The 13,678-nt window shown below is 42.0% G+C and overlaps 1 long non-coding RNA gene across 1 annotated transcript in view; it reads right to left on the reverse strand.

Moving 5' to 3' along the window:
* Nucleotides 1-3,462: 3,462 nt before the first annotated feature.
* LOC140696939 (uncharacterized) overlaps nucleotides 3,463-13,678 on the reverse strand; it is a 39,897-nt gene continuing 29,681 nt past the window's right edge. Inside the window, exons 3-4 of the long non-coding RNA XR_012073641.1 lie at nucleotides 3,757-3,883; nucleotides 3,463-3,541 (exon numbers count right to left, since the gene is read on the reverse strand). This is a non-coding gene — a long non-coding RNA (uncharacterized lncRNA). The remainder of the gene's footprint in view (nucleotides 3,542-3,756; nucleotides 3,884-13,678) is intronic.

Raw genomic sequence — 13,678 nt, forward strand, 5'->3', positions numbered from 1 at the left:
TCACTTGGTAAGCTTAATCTACACATAAAGATGAGCCTCATCTTTCTTGGGAGGACTGGGAAAAATATGAAATTATTGGAGAAGTTCAGGGATAGACGAACTTTCCCAGCATCACCAATGAAAGAAAAATCTTATTATGAAAATAAGGAGCTGACCATTTGTCTTCTCTTCAACACCTATTCTAAGCAAGCAGATAAGCCTTTTATTATACTTCACTGTCAGGTCAAACTGAAGAGTATGTCTTGAGTGTCTAATTTGTGCAGGGTGCTGAACTGATACAGTTGGAAGCTATAGGACCACAGATGTCAGAAAGGGAGCCTACCTGGTGCCCAGATGGTGTCACCTGGCAGCACTGCACTTGTAGGGTCTGATTCTCAGCATCTCAGAGCAGAAACACCCTCCTCTCCTTATACAGACAGTTGGCCAAGATCCCAAGGATGGGATCATACTAGGCAAGCGAAGGAATTGGCAACAAAGCAATCTCAACCCAGAAGTCTGATGTTTTTTTTTTTAACGATGATGTTCTTGACTGATCTGCTTCCACCTTCTATTTAGGACCCGCTTCCAGATATCCAGGCATCTTGGAGGCCAATCAGTATTTAGAAGGCTTCTCAGTGAGAGTGGACTCAAAGCTAAGGACAGGAATCTTGAAGAGGGTTTCGTCCTCTTTGTGATCTCCCTGTACCTGGTATTGGATCCAACCAATCACATTCAGAATCAATTTATACAACTGTCTCCCTATGAACTTCCTGTGTACTCTTAAAGAGCAGAAGCCATGCACTGGCTGCACAGTGTTTGTTGCATTGAAATTACTAAATTGGACCCTTTCTCCCAAAATTCAATGCAGGAGCTCCAGTCAACATGGCAGAGTCATACAACCATGAGCTCACCTCCTCCCCAAACCCAGTGCAGACTGGTCAGGATGCTAGTGCTTGCCAGATTCAGTGTGCATACCTCCCTTGGAAAGGACCCAGTAAACCATTCCAGCTATGGAGTGGAGAAAAGACTAGAAGGCAAGTGGAGATGCCTATAGACCACTTAAGGAGCTAATTGGTAATTTAGGCAAGAAATAATTAGGGGTGGACAAATAATTGTTGTATAGTCATATCGTGGAAAACTACACAGTAGAGAAAAAGAACAAACTACTGATCTATACAACAACATGAATGAATCTTGTAGACATAATATTACACAAAAGAAACCAGACCCTAAACATATACAGTTTGAGTGATTCAAGACATTCAAGAACAGGCAAGACCTATGTACGGTAACAGGGGTCAGAATAAGTTTCCTTCCTTCCACTGAGAAGGGGCATGAGAGAGCCCTCTGGACCACTAGATATGCTTCCCATCTTGATCAGAGCGGTCCCTGTGGGGATGTGTATGCATGTGCACTTAAACTGTGGGCACCTTATTGTATGTGCCCTTTTCTGTAGGCTTTTTATGTAAAAAAGCTTTCAAATATTGTTGGTGGCCTGGCCTAGGGTCAGGGCAGTAGAGATTAGCAGAAGTGAACAGATACTGGAGAGACAGCTAAGAGGTAAAGTCACTGAGAAGAAAAACTGAGCTAATGCCCACAAAGTGTCCAGCATGCTGGCATATGGTAATGTGCAGAAGAGGTTTGTTATGGTAATAATTCCCTGAAAAGGCTGGTGTGTAGATTAAATAATGAACATAAAGTATCTATATCCTTGTCTGGGATACAGTAAAGTCTCAATGAGTGATAACTTTTTCTTTCAACTGACTAGGCTGCAATCTCTTTTCACATTCATTCTGCCTTGCTAGACCCTGCTCTTCCTACCACTATCTGGAAGACAACCCGTCCTGTACTGTGGTATTTCCAGAAAATTCATTTTATCCCTTCCTATGAGTTTTACTAACTTAAGCAAGTGCACCACCTGAGCTGCCCACATATTGGCCCCCAGGGGATCCTAAGGAGCCCCTCTTCACAAACTTCGCCGGAAGCACTGAAGATAAAACCATATGAAGTTGATGCATGTACATTTTTAAACTCTCCTCCTGCTTGCCCCTTTGTTCCATCAGGATTGTTAGCACCATTTCTTGAAAGTATGTGTCAAGAGACTCCCTGATAGGGTTAAAGCTCCTTAGCTCTGTGTGGGAAAGGACATCCCAGCACCATCTGCCAGGCCTGCGATTCTATTAAACTGTCAGCATGATAAATGACAAAGAGGAGGCATTGGAACAGGAGAAAATCTACAGTGAAGCACTGTGGTCATAAAACAAGAAGAACCAAAAAGGATTTAGGGCAAGTACACAAACACCATCCTTTATAATAAAATTTTCACTCTCAAGAAGGGAACCAAGAGACTCCACTAGAACTCCTGGATCCACGCAGGAGGCAGCCAGACCGTCGGTCAGCCTGCAGCTCCAGTGTGCTGCCACAGATCAGTGATGCACGCTCCAGCACAGATCAGTGATCCATGCTCCATCTGTGCTTCCACCAGGTCTCCTGGGGCACACTGGAAACACACCTGGTCCGCTTTGTGCAAGGAGACGGTATTTAGGTAGCTGGTCACTCTGTGCATTGCTTTTGCTTACAAAAATAGACAGATAAATAAACACCTCTGAAATGGAAAATAATTTGGTTGCTGTTCTCCAACTACAAATTTTCTCAAGAGAGCAGTCATCCAGTGCATCACTGTCCTGCTTCTAAATTTAGCCCCCATCAATGACATCTTCTGTAAACAGAGCATAAGCAATCGGTTTCTGAATGTTTTGGTTTTGGAGTGAGTTCCATTGAGTCTCATTTAGAGTCTCCAGGTAATAATGCCAATATTAAAAGAAATATTGACTCTGTGGATGCTAACAGATGACTTCTGAAGTGCTAAGAAACTTAAATGGCTTTGAACAGACCTTTTCCAGGTAGCATAGGAACTACTAGCAGCAAAATTATGAATAATCTCCATGCATATTGTTTCCAGAAGCATCCCTAGGGACTAATTTTTAAAGAGAAACATTATAAACACTGAATAACAATTAGCATTTATATCATCTTGGGTTTTCCTAACACTTTCACCAAAACTCATAAAACAAGAATATTACTGGCGGCAGAGTAAAAATGCAATTATCTCAATCACAAAGCTAGATAAATCAGGTTCATAATAATGTTGCATCTTTTGCACTTTCTGTGTATATGCTGTATCACCACATGGAAATGCTTGGACGCTGCAAGTTAAACACTGCACCACATGCCTTCAGTTCAGGACATGTAATGATTTTCCTTCTGGACTTAAGACATATGGGACTGGGGTATTTTACTGCCCTGGAAATGGAGTTAATAAATAACTACATTAACCAGTTGGGTACATGGGTGCTTCAATCAGATCATTAAACTCACCTGAATGAGTTCCACGGGCAAAAACCAGAAGGAAACAGAGACAGTAGAAACAGACCCATGAAATCACCTTCTATGTCTTCTAATATACAGGCATATGATGCAATTATTCATCCATTCAAGTGAGGCAACAAGCACTTAAAATATCTGGCAGGTGTTCCACTATTCAATTTGTGTGTCAATATTTCTGTTACATTAAAGGAAAGAGAAATGAGGTCCACAAATTCAGTAAGATCCCTATTGCCTTTTGCCAACTTACTTAATATGGAAACAAATTTCCAATTATTTGATACATTCCCGTGTTGGCTGATTGATTCCGTTCATCTTTGTTTTGCACATCCCCCAGCATCCTTCTGAGATAAGCATGGCAAATGCTATTATACAATTTCAAAGGTGACATACCTGGAGCTGCATGTATGGTGATCCTGAGCCAGTTCAACACTCAGGTTTAGTCCTGCTACTTCCTTCTTGTGGGACTTGGAGCAAGTTACCATCACCTTCTCTGAATCTCAGGTATCTGTCTGAAAAACTGGAGAAATAATACTGGCCTTAGAGATTTTTCAGTGAATTAGAACAGATGGCGAGTATGAAGCACTCAGTGTTGGACCTGGCCATAGCAGGTGGTCAGCTCGAAAAAGTTACTAATGTTATAACTTCTGCAAAATCCAGAGCTGATAAGTTTTGGCGCTGTGACCCAAACCAGACCCTATCCCACTATTTCTCGTACCTCAAAGCACCCTCTGGGCTGTGTACCTCTGAATCATCCTACACTTCTGTGAGTGCTTGATTTAGGGGCAGGGGGTGGGGCAGGTCTCAGAGTAGTAGAGAAGTACTCTGATGGCCACAGGGAACAAAGTTCACCCCAGAGGCAGGGTCTTGCTGTTCTTCTGGCATCTTTCAACCCTTTCCCAGAGTGGCTTTAAACCATGAATTCTGATTTACAGTAATACTGAAGAAATATGCAGGCTCTTCTTCCGTGGTAGCAAGATATTCAGGGTAGGTAAAGGAAGATGCTCTCCTGGGTGCTATAGCGAATATTTCAGGATTACTTCTCATTATGTCATATGCACATCCTTGAACCAATCATTGGGGTCAGGAGGTGGAGTGACATGCCAATTGGTTTAGGTATAGGTCATGCGTTCAACTCAAGAGCCTAGTGCAAAGTCAGCTTCCCACATACCACCTGGACTGAGGGAGTGGGAGATGAGGAGGGGGGCCCTGAGGAAACGGAAGCTCTCCTGCCAGAAGAGGAAGCCACATGGTTAAACAGCCACTAAAATATTTTTATAATAAACACTGTGCTTCATATCTGCTTGCAAGACGATGACAGAGAATGCCTTGTAAATAATATGTAGAATGCTCCAGAGTTAGAAAGAGCTTTCATATATACTGTGTCATTCTGTTTTCTTTATATCCTTACCAAGTACAAATCAGCATTTCACAGATGAGCAAACTAAGTCCCAGCAGAGTTAAGAGATTTACCCAAAGCTATCCAGCCTAATAGGGGCAAAGCCAGAACCTGAACCTCTTCTGATCCTGATTCAGGACTCTGAGAGGCTCGTATAGGTTTATACTGTGTATTTGAAGTAAACGTCCCCTGGAAGCAAATTTCTTTCAGGAAGGCACTACTAAGTACAAAATTTCAGGTATAAACATCTTTCTGCCCTTCCCTTCCCTACAGAGGGAAGTATTAAACCATCCCTCTGAGTGTGAACATTCTCAAGAAAACATGCCATTCTAATACTTCCTTCCTCTGTTGGGCATTCCTGAAGGCAATGCAAATTGTCTATCCAGTCCTTTGTGAAGGCAATTTGATAATAAAATATCAAAAGCTATAAATATATTCATATCCTTTGACTTAGAATTCTACTCCTGCGAATTTACCCTATGAAAATGATTGAAATGAATGAAGAAAATGTTGTTCACAGCAACATTAATCATAACATTAACATTTTAGAACTCAAAGAGATAATGTATGTAAAGTGATTAGCAGAATACCTCGTGATCAATTAACAGAGGCTGTAATAATTCCCTGCTTGTTCTCGAATGTTAATGGGCCTCCATATTTGTCTTCCATCTGCATGGAAGGTCCTTCCCCTGGACCCCTTTGACTCACTGCTTTCTTTCCTTCAGGACTCTGCCCAAATGGGACCCTCTCAAGAGAGGACTTTCTAAACGACCCTCTCTAAATAGCACATGCTCACGGTCCTTTTTCTACCTCCTTACCAGGCTTTATTTCTTTAGCCTTTATTTCTACCTCACATTGTTTATTTGGTTTTTGTTACTGTCTTTCTCTGCCCCACGAGAAGAAGGTAAGCTCCATGAGGGCAGGAGCTTTGGTTAGTTCATCACAATATGTCCAACATCAAGAACAATATCTGGAACACTGTTGAATATTTTTCCTGCCTTTATTCTTATTCTTCAACCTTTGGCTTCTATATTTCTTCGATTATTAAAAATTGTTATTTGTCTGAAATAATGCCATGTGCAGCAACATGGATGGACATAGAGATTATCATACTAAACGAAGAAATACAATATCATATGATCTCATTTATATATGGAATTTTAAGAAATGATACAAATGAACCTATTTACAAAAGAGATACTCACAGACATAGAAAACAAATGCATGGCTGACAAAGGGGAAAGGTGGGGAGGGATAAATTAGGACTTTGGGATTAGCAGATACAAACTACTATATACAGAATAGATAAACAACAAGGTCCTACTGTCTAGCACAGGGAACTACATTCAATAGCTTATAATAATCTACTGTGGAAAGAAATATGTATGTATGTATGTATGTATAACTGAATCACTATGCTATATACCAGAAACTAACACATTATAAATCAACTACACTTCAATTTAAAAAGAATATGAAAAAGTATATATGTACAACTGAATCACTATGCTGTACATCAGAAGCTAACACAACATTGTAAATCAACTATACTTTAATTTAAAAAAATTATTATTTGCTAACTCTTCCTTTTTTGTCAGAAACGGGGCTCAGGCAGAAGCAAGATGGACCAGTCTGAGAAGGCTCTGATAAGTAGACCCAGAAGGCCTGCTAGTTGATCAAAGAGCCAAGATCTGAACCTGTGAGCACAGGCCAGAGTTGATGGTCTTGGGAAAGATATGTGAGAGGTAAGTCTTACGGTGAATCCAGACCTGCATAATCAGCTCACAAGAAAAGAATGGGAGAATCTAGGATCTAGGCTGTCTCTGAGGTAGAGGTCAATCATCACAAAGACAGTTAATCAATCTCAGAGAGTCATAGCCTCTCTCAGGGATATTGTCATGGGATAAATACGGCTCTGGAAAACATTTTTCAGCCACTGAGCCATAGGAGATGCCAGAGAAGAATTTTATTATTGAGCAACTTAGATCCTACGCAGAGATCCCAGTTACTGGGATACATGAGAACTAGCACACTGGTCAATCACTGGTCAAGGGCTGCCTGGAGGGAAGCAAAACCCCAGGCACTTCCATGGAGAGCAACTCCAACAGCCAGAGCCCCCCAGAAGAAGAGCTGCAGGTGCCCGCTGAGTGGCTAAAGCACTTTGAAACCAGGCAGAGAGAGTAGGCACAAAAATAAATGGTATAAGAGATGGAAGCTTTGCAATATGGCAGGTGGCTAGATTCAACTACACTCCTCAGAATTCCCTTCCACCTAAGTTTCCAATTAGGGAGGGCCCAAAAAAACACATCGTGCAAGACTTGGAGCGTGAAAGGGGAGAAGTGACATTTCATTTTTTATGCTCCAAAGGCAGAGTCAGGCATTTTTTGCAGCTCACACATGTTGCTGCTTATCTGCTGGCTTGCCTCACTAATGTGAGACAGTGACCAGGCCTATAATTTACCCATGGGTAGGGTAACTCCCCACCTTGCCCTGGTTCCTCCCATCTTCTCTCCCACTGCAGGGCCAGGTGTTTGTTTGGCTCTATAATTATGGACACAAGCTCCTCCTGTAAGACACCCATGATGTGAAGGTCAGAGGCAGCAAGAACTGACATGGGTTCTAGCTCACACTCATTGATCCCAGCTGGTCCTTGTTCTCCTCCACTTTCTATTCATCTTCCCTTCCCAACCATCTTCCCTGCATGCAGGCTTCAGGATCCACTATCAGATATGAGATGATAGCCCCAGAGAGACTGTTTAACCAGCTCCCACAATTGTAAAAGGTGAACCCCTATTTTTAAAATAATATATATACATGTATATATACAAATCATGAATATATATATATGCACACACACACACAATTTCTCTAATTGAACCCTGTTTGATACAAAGTGGATCTGGGTGGAGGACTGACCTTGTCTGCCAAAGTCTACTTTGGGTCAAAATTGGGTCAAGTTTATTTTTTAAAAAAATTTAAAACCTGTGCATTATGAAAGTTTCATATAATTTGATCAATGTCTACATTAAGTATTCATGTACTCCCCTAAACCAAGGTTAACAGACAACTGTTTAAAGCACAGTAACAGAAAACCCCTGATAAAAATAATTACATAAAAACTTCTCAAATTATTTACTCTGAATAAAGTTATCAGTAATGCTAGTGATCTATCCTAAAGGATTGTTTTAAAACTAATTCTCACAGATGTTCTTTTGACCCAGCAACTGATTTTCCTAAGTATATCATCAACAGATCCTTTGATTCTGCCATTTGACAAGAATTTTACAAGTTCTGCTCCTAAACAACTTAATTAACTGGATGGGAAACTGAAGAATATTCTTGAAAAAAAAGTGCTGCCTTTACAGCTCAAGTTATTAGCCTGGGAAAGTGGAATCTCTCAGTAATTGAAAAAAGAATCACTATAAATATTTAGCAGCTTTACATTCTGATGCAACTCTGTATCAGTCTGTCACACTGATAAACTCATTAACAATTCAAGCCTGGAATTTGGGGTCTATGCAAGTTCTGAATTATTCATTCCACTGTAAAACTGTACAGCATCTCTGGAAGGTGTACCTATCAGGGGTTAAGTTCCACTAATGAGCATTCACAGTGAGAGGAGAAGCAATGGCAATCATTTCTCTCATGCTCTGAGTCAGGGAAAACGCTATGTCTGCTGAGAAAGTGCCCTCTTAATAGTGAAAATCTGAACAGTGCTGCTGTACTCACAATGGAAGGCAAAACATCAGTCTCAGATTTCTCTTGATTTAATGTACTGTTCAGCGCATTCTCATGGGCTCCTATGTCCCATTCCAAGCTTACGGTATTTCCACTCAAATAAAAGCAAAACAGTGAATGAACAGTGAATTTAGAAGCAAAGCAAAACTGAACTGAATTCAAATTGTTAACTTTATATACATCTGGCTAGGGGAGAAGCAAGATGGTGGAGTAGAAGGACACTTGTAGTTAACCCTCCCCCACAAATACACCAAAACTCACATCTACGGACCCACTCAGCCAACCAGAGCACCTGCCGAACTCCGACAGAACATCACCCTCTTTGAAAGACAAAGATGCCAAAAATCTGGTAGGAGAAAAGGAAAAAAGAAAGAAGAAAAAGGAAAACAGTGCGGGACCAGTCCCGTGGGGAGGGAGTGGCAAAGGAGGACTAGCGCTCGTTTGCTGAACCTCCCTCTCTCCAACGGAGAGGCCAACGGGATGGTGGGGGAGCTTCCAAGGCTCAGATCTGCCGCGAGCACCCCTTGACCAACAGAACTGAGTTAAACGGGCACAAAGGGTCCCTGCAACACTCAGCCCGAGACACGAGCCAGCAGCTGGGACCAGGACAGGCCACCTGAGCCAGGCGGAGGACTGGGGCAGCTGCACTGAGGCAGCCCCAGGGGACTGTGGGGTGCCGCGCACCGTGGCTGGGAGGGGATATGGAGCAGAACCACCTTGGTTCCCCATAAATTGTGAAAAAAGCAAAGTAACACAGCTGGTGTGCCCTGAGGGGAGGGGTGCCGTAGCCTTTGTCTCCTCAGACCTGTGCCGCCATTACTGGCACATCCTAAGAGAAGAGGGGTGAGGTGCAGCCACAGCCGCCATCTCCTCCTGTGTGCAGTGCCTCAGCAGGGGCGTGGCTGAGACCTGAATCCGCACCCAGGGGCTCCGCAACCTCCTGGGCAGGACTGAGACTTCTTTACAGCCCAAGGCAGATAGGATCTTTCTGCCCTGGCACCTCAGAGAACTCGTGCTGCCAAGACAAACAGGGAGCTGAGATTTGGCATGGAGCAGGGGCAAGGCCGGTCAGCGGTCTTCCCCAAGCCCACCTTCAGCACGCCGACCCAAGGAAGAGTGGGCAGCTGCACAGAGCAGCAGAGCGACCGGCGCCGAGAGAGGGTGGGCGGCCACCCGCTTTCCTGGCAGGAACGCAGCATCTGACCACGGTGCTGGGAGGGGGCACGATCCGCCCACCTGCCTCCCCTGAGTGCAGTTATCTGACTGCAGCACCGGGAGGGGGAGTGACCCGCCTGCCCACTGGGTAAGAGCTCAGCTCCTGACCCAGTGTCAGGAGGGGGCGTCATCTGCTAGCTGACAGCCACTGGGAACAGCATAGACAAGGGCGCCAACAGAGGGCCTCTGGAAACAGCAAGCTGAGTACGTGAAACAGGGCGAAGACACAAAGACCTCTCAATAAAATCATTAAGAGCACACCGTCTCCAGGAGAACTAGATAACTGATACTCCTTAACCACAGTGCCAGAGAGATATGAGCAATATGAAGAAGCAGAGGAACCACTCCCAATTAAAAGATCAAGAGAAATCCCCTGAAAGCACAATCAAGGAAATAGACACTGATGGCCTACTAGATCAAGATTTCAAAAAAGGAGTGATCAAAGTACTGAAGGAACTAAACGAAATAGTGTTTAGAGATATAAAATATGTCAAAAATGAAATAGAAGCTATAAAGAAGAACCAAGTAGAATCAGTAAACTCATTTGCTGAGACGAGAGCTGACCTAAAGGCTGTACAAAGCAGGCTAGAAAATGCAGAGGAACGAATAAGTGACCTAGAAGACACGACAAGAGAAAGCACCCAATCAGAATAGCTGAGAGAAAAACAAATGAAAACAATATAAGGGACCTATGGGATAATATAAAGCAGGCCAATCTACGCATAATAGGGGTTCCAGAAGGGGAAGAAAGAACAAAGGGGATTGAAAAGGTATTTGAAGAAATCATGACTGAAAATTTCCCAAACCTAAAGAAATCAGATATCCAAGTACAGGAGGCTCACAGGGTCCCAAACAGGAAGAACCCAAACAGACCAAGACATATAATCAAGATGGCCAGAGTCAAGGATAAAGAAATGATCTTAAAGGCAGCAAGAGAAAAGCAAAGAGTGAGTTACAAGGGAACCCCCATAAGGCTCTCAGCTGATTTCTCTACACAAACACTACAGGCCAGAAGGGAGTGGCAAGATAAATTCAAAGTCCTGAATGACAAAAAGATGCAGCCTATGATACTCTATCCAGCAAGGCTATCCTTTAGAATAGAAGGAGAGATAAAGAACTTCACAGACAAGCAAAAACTAAAAGAGTTTAGCAACACTAAACCCATGCATAAAGAAATATTGACAGATCTACTCTAAATAGAAAAGAAGCAGGATGCTACAAAAATGAGAAACTCATAAACGGAAAGGAGATAACTGCCATGAATTACAAAAAGAATAAACACAAAATTGTAAAAGAAGACATCTAAATCATTAAGAGTGGGAGAGGGAAGCAAGGAAAGCCACTATGGAAAACAGTATGGAGATTCCTCAAAAGACTAGGAATAGACTTACCATATGACCCAGGAATCCTGCTCCTGGGCATCTATCCAGAAGGAACCCTACTTCAAAACGACACCTGCACCCCAATGTTCATAGCAGCACTATTTACAATAGACAAGACATGGAAACAGCCTAAATGCCCATCAACAGATGACTGAATAAAGAAGAGGTGGTATATTTATATGATGGAATACTATTCAGCCACAAAAACCAACAACATAACGCCATTTGCAGCAACATGGATGCTCCTTGAGAATGTCATTCTAAGTGAAGTAAGCCAGAAAGAGAAAGAAAAATACCATATGAGATCACTCATATGAGGAATCTAAAAAAAAAAAAAAAAAAAAAAAACCCATAAATACAAAACAGAAACAGACTCATAGATATAGAATACAAACTTGTGGTTCCCAAGGGGGTGGGGGGTGGGAAGGGACAGACTGGGATTTTAAAATGCAGAATAGATAAACAAGATTATACTGTATAGCACAGGGAAATATATACAAGATCTTGTGGTAGCTCATATCGAAAAAAATGTGACAATGAATATATATATGTTCATGTATAACTGAAAAATTGTTCTCTACACTAGAATTTGACACAACATTGTAAAGTGACTATTACTCAATAAAAAAAGTTAAAATATATACATCTGGCTAGAAAAGAATTAAGGAGAGAAACATTGAGAGGAGTTTTCTGCTTTTGCCATTGGTTCTCTTTGAGACCATCCAGCCATACAGAGAACTGTATCAAATTGCACTTGCTTGTTCACATAATAACATAGCTTCCACATCCTTCTCTATCAGTAACTACAGAAAAGTCTCATTCTTCTTAAGTTTCTTGGTATTCTATTTTATGATTGTTGCATGATTTATTTAATCACTCCCTCCAAAAAGGACATTTGAATTATTTCTAATTATTCACATCTATAACCAATGCCTAAGGAAACATCCTATGCAATAATAGCCTTGCATAATTGTGAGAGTATTTCTACAGAAAAATTCCCAGAAGTAGGATTGCTGGATCAAAGACTATGCATCTGTGAAATTTCAACAGATACTGCCTTCCCAAAAGGTTGAACCAATTTGCATGCATGTATTTTACATTAGATGTTTATGATTAACTTAACTTCTAAGTAAACTCAACTATAAGCTTATTTATAACGTGAATAAGTTACTGTCAAACAGTTCTAAACCTACTGTGTTATGGTGAAACTCTATGCATTTGGAAAGAGTGGTTATAATGCAGGGTAAAATACGTCAGATATGAGCAAGGCATTACACTTACCCAAGTAATTATGTCCCTTTTCAGGAACATTTGCATTTTAGAATTAAGTGCAGAGAAATTAACTTACAGTGGTATTATTTCTGGTGAAAATGTTAAAGGAGATTTAAACAAATAGAAGCAGAGATGCAAATCACTCAAGACAACCTCACAGTTGCCTAGAAACTACTTCCCAGAAATGATGGGGGGGGTGCCACTACTCACTCTTAGATGTGTCTGGGAGCACAGGTTTACGGTCCCAATCAATAGATTGCCATCTATTATTAAATATTTCAGTTTCCCTGGCAGAGCTCTAAAATGGTTACTATGAGCCAACTTTCTCCTTTCCCTGCCCTCCTGTGCCCCCTCATCCACTTCATTTTCCAGGCTTCATGACAGGCAGAGGAGCACAGTTAGAAGGGACCCCATCCTCACCGCTTCTTGAATTCATGGAGAGACTGCACTGAGTGTTCAACCTCCCCAGGGATTTCACTGCAGATCACCCCCCAGATGCCTTTGTGAAGGAAAAATATTGCAAGCCATATCAGTAAACAAAGAATGCTGTGGCCATCAAGTCATCAGCCCCTACCATCACACACATACACACACCCCACCCCCAACTCACAGTGAGCGAGGGAACTCAGGATGCACACAAGCAGGCAGCCCAGCCTCCACAGCCACCCTCAACGGTGCACCCTGAGGGAGCTCAGGAGGGGAAAGAACAGGACACTGGCCCTACACAGCCAGGTGCATATCAAAGGAATGATTTCAATGAGCCCAGACCTTTGCACCTTCCCATACATAGAAAAGCACTAAATTCCTTAAGTTGCAGTATCTGGTTTTCTATAATTAACAGTAATCTCTTTGATATTTGACTACCTGGTCTTTGTTGCAAAAACTCCTGTATATCCTGACCCCTCCCCTACCTCTTCAGAGCAGTCCCTTAGAGTGATCTGAGAGGCTGTCATGCCGGCCTTAAGTCTTAAGTCTTAATCCTCAGAAATGTTCCCCGAATAAAACATAACTCTCAGCTTTTAGGTTGTGCATTTTATTTCCGTCGACACCTTCCAGGCTTAAAGGAAATGAAAGCAGCTCCACTTTACTAACAACTAATGACTAGCTGAATAGGTGCAAATTTCATTTAAACCAGTCTTTAAGATAATGGGAGTGGCTTTTCACAGTATTATTTTCTTCTCTCAAACACTTCCTAAACTTCTGTCTTACTGATTTCTCTATATGAATTAAATTTTGTTAACTGAAACCTAGGTAGTATTAAAGCATCTATTCAATATCCATCTGTCTCCCCGCTTAAGGATACTACAAC

The sequence above is a fragment of the Vicugna pacos genome, chromosome 6, assembly GCF_048564905.1.
Source record: "Vicugna pacos chromosome 6, VicPac4, whole genome shotgun sequence".
In the NCBI taxonomy this organism is placed as follows: Eukaryota; Metazoa; Chordata; class Mammalia; order Artiodactyla; family Camelidae; genus Vicugna; species Vicugna pacos.